The sequence below is a fragment of the Lathyrus oleraceus genome, chromosome 3 (assembly GCF_024323335.1).
Source record: "Lathyrus oleraceus cultivar Zhongwan6 chromosome 3, CAAS_Psat_ZW6_1.0, whole genome shotgun sequence".
NCBI lineage: Eukaryota > Viridiplantae > Streptophyta > Magnoliopsida > Fabales > Fabaceae > Lathyrus > Lathyrus oleraceus.
In genome coordinates, this window is record NC_066581.1 from 102,469,835 (window position 1) to 102,474,092 (window position 4,258).

Sequence of the window (4,258 nt, forward strand, 5' to 3'; positions counted from 1 at the left end):
TTGTAAGTCCGTGTAATTTGGCATTTGTTTTCCTATGATCATATGTTGGAGGTTAGAGTAAGCCCAGATAGATTGACATCTGACATCCAAATGTCTTGTTTTGCTTTTTTGGAGATTGGTATAAGTCCAGATAGATTGGCATCCGGTATCCACTTTTTATTTATTTGTTGAGGAGATTGGTATAAGTCCATAGAGTGGCCTCTGATATCCAGTTCTGTTTAGGAGATTGGTATAAGTCCAGTGATTGGCATCCGGTATCCGCTTTTGTTGACTTTCCTCTTTTGCTTTGCTTGTTTGTTATTGCTCATTGCCTATTCCAAAGGACACACTTGAATCATCTTCTATATGATGTCAAGAGGTGAACCTTCTAGGAAGTTTTACACTCCACCTTCATCCATTCATCCATTTTGTCCTAAACCTCTTCACACATTGCTTTCAAAACTTGAGATAAATATTGTGCAAACATCTTCATGCTTTTAAATTAAAAACCTGGACCCCAAGTCCTTGACTTTTTCAAACTCCATTTTCATAATACTTCTTTTGAATCAATCTTAATCATACTTTGACCCTCCTTTTGTGAATAATCATAATCAATTAACTTCACCCATTCAATTGTTTTGTGGCTTTGTCCATTCTTGTTAAGTTTTCATACATTAGCCGTAGGTTTGATTTATCCTAGTTGGTTGATGTTAATCTCACCTATTTGTCCTTAGTTGATTGAATTGTAAGTCTTCCTTGCTTATTATAGGATTAAACCCTCACTAGCAAGTTGAAGCTTTTCTCACATGGTGGACTTGTTGTTTGTATAAGGTTGAGTTTTCTCCCGTGGATAACGTAAGACCTTAGGGCTTGTGTTTAAAATTGAATCCACTAACTTTTGGAAATCTTTTAGCCGAACTACGGCGTTTTGATCCTTACCTTTGATGGAAGGGTACGTAGGCAACGGGTTCATCCGTTCGAACACAAAAATAATAAAAATTGTATATTCTTTTCTCATCATCCCAATCATGTTTGCACAATAAATATTTCATAACAAATAACAATTTAGTACAACAAGTGTGAAAAGGGCTCCCTAGGAGTACCTAGGACGTGATGGGTGCCTAACACCTTCCCATTGCGTAATTTACCCCTTACCCAGACTCTCTGATCTTTTGATTAGTTTTCTATGCGTAAAACTTCTTAGGCTTTTGTTCGCTTTTTAGCCAGTCCTTTGGATAAATAAAAGTGCGGTGGCGACTCGAATTCATTGTATGCTTTGCTTATGGTTTAATCAATAAATCATATAGCGACGAATACACCGCTACAGTAACCAATGGCCTTCTTGATATCATGTCTCAAGCCATTCACAAACTTCAAACATTTAGATCTCTCAGCATTAGCAGTATTGTAATGAGGGCAATACTTGATAAGCTCCTGAAATCTAGCAGCATAATCAGCAACGGTACCATTTCCTTGCTTCAATTCAAGGAACTCCACCTCTTTCTTCCCACGACAATCTTCTGGGAAATAGTTCTCCAAGAAGGTATCACGGAAAAGAGTCCAAGTAACTTCCATGTTGTCTTCTTCGAACCTCTGAAGAGTGTTATTCCACCAATCTTCAGCTTCCTTCTCAAGCATATGGGTACCAAACTGCACTTTCTGAGCATCAGTACAGTTCATGACTCTGAAGATCTTCTCAATTGCTTTCAGCCAAGCTTTAGCTTTCTCAGGTGCATGCTCACCCTCAAAGATAGGAGGATTGTTCCGCTGGAATCTCCCCAAAGCACGGAACTCATCATCATCTCCCTTTTAGTTACCGGCATTCGCATTCGCTTGATGGGCATTCGCTTGATGGATCTGACCCATGGATTCATCCAGCATCCTCAGCGCCTCAGCAATGGCATCGTCATTCCTGCCTGCTACCATTGTCCTAAACAACCCGAAACATCAAACAAACAATATCGATCGTGTCATATATACAAATCAAATACCACAGAAACCTACTACCATTGACCAACTGGTCGACCATGCTCTGATACCACTAATGTAACACCCCTTTTTCTACCCCAAATTATTTAGCATATAATCAGAGTAAATAAGCACACATATAAAGAAAAGGGCGTCACATCGACGTTTTCGAAACTTAAAACTTTTCAAAAACCAACAATGCACCTGGTCATTCAAAATAACACATTTCACTCATCATGAATATTCCAGCAATATGCGTTCACAGCGGAAAGTAAAGAATACTCATGTATTTCATAAGATGGTCCATGTCCCATACCATGATCAAATAAAATAAAACAATTAATGACATAAAACATATCCAAATAAGATACGAGTTCAATACCACTAATCTACCCAGTGTTACATGACCAGAGCATTGACTCATTACCTAAATTTAAACTAAATACGGAAACTCTCCAGCTAATCTTGAGCGAGCTACCGTCCACCTACTCCAGCAATACTACTCTGTAGTATTTGCACGATACCCACGTAAAGGTAACATTCAAACAGAAAGGGTGAGAATTCGAATTATTATGAAATAGCATAATAAGGCACAATGAATTAAAACAACAATTCAAGAATTCATCACACTTTGTATTATTATATCAATGACATTAACAGATAATCGTTCCACATATTTCAAACATACATCACACCCACATCAATTATCACATAATTATAAACGACTCAATGCAAGACAATGTGACTCCATGCATGCGGTACCTCAATGTGAACTCAAAGTTTCACCGCTTTCCAATTCAATATCTAGAATCCAAGCCACGCTTCCGATCCGGACAAGACCAAAGCCCTACGTCTGTTTCCAATAAAGGATCACCGCTTAATACTACGCCTAATCCCAATTAAGGATTAACGTCTGCTACGTCTGTTTCCAATTAAGGATCACCGCTTAATACTACGCCTGATTCCAATCAAGAATCAACGTCTGCTCATGTGAACCCACAGTTTCACCACTTCCACAATGAAGTCAACCATGCTATGAATGAATGCACACATACCAACACATATGCAATTAAGACCCTCTATACCGTCTTAACCTTCCACATATCACCATAACTCACAATTGGTACATATACACATTCATAATCATAAACCTTTCACAATTCAATAATGGCATACATACACATTCATACAATATATTATTCACCAATATAGGCCAATCATCAAATATGTACACATAATTCCATTTCAAAACGCACACAATATTTAAATATCAATTTTTCACTTTTCAAACAGTGTTAACCGGTTAACGCCCTGGGTTAATCGGTTAACGCAAAACAGAATGCGCTTCTTGGCAAATTTTAACAGTGTTAACCGGTTAACGCCCTGGGTTAACCGGTTAACGCAAGACAGAATGTAAATTTTCATAAATCGCAATAGTGTTAACCGGTTAACGCCTTGGGTTAACCGGTTAACGCAAAACAGAAAGTTGTTCTTGCGCTAACAACGAAACAGAATGCATATTTCCCCGCATTTTTCATCGTTGGAGGACTTCCGGACCTCCGATTTCGATTCCGTAAAAAGCTACACGTTCATAAAATTATGACTCATCCAAATATATATTCATTTACAGTTTTAAAATAATTTAATCATCACAATTCAGAGTATTTATCAAGACCTAATAATTCCAAAGCCATGTCAATTAAGGATTTCAACCTAAAACATGTTCCTACCCATTTACCCAATCATACTAACCCATAATAATAAGGATTTCCCCCCTTACCTCGTCAATCTGATGGAACCCTTGACTCCTCTCGCTTTTCCTCTCCTCTTTCCTCTATTGCCTTCAATGCTCAAGTGAATTCTAATTCACACTTCCCTCACCTCTTACTATTTATAATAGTATTCTAGTTGGGCTTAAATCATCTAATTTAATCACCAGGCCCAAAATACCTAATATTTAAATACCTCTATTTAAATTCAAATAATTAACCACTCACTATGCACACCAAGTTAATTAATTAATTCAATTATTTCTCATATCCACTAGATAATGAATTAATACCCCAATTAATTAATTAACACTCCACATAATTAAATTAAAATATAATAATAATAGTATAATAATTAAATACTAAAAAAAATGGGTTGTTACAATAATTGCTTGGCTCACAAGTTAAACCTAATACAAGACACAAATAAAAATACAACAGTGAAGTATGATGGTACAATGAATGCTTCACGCTTAAAACTCCTGAGTTGCTGAAAGTAGGATTGCCATCCTTTTATATTGCAGCACTTGGGCCTTGTACTT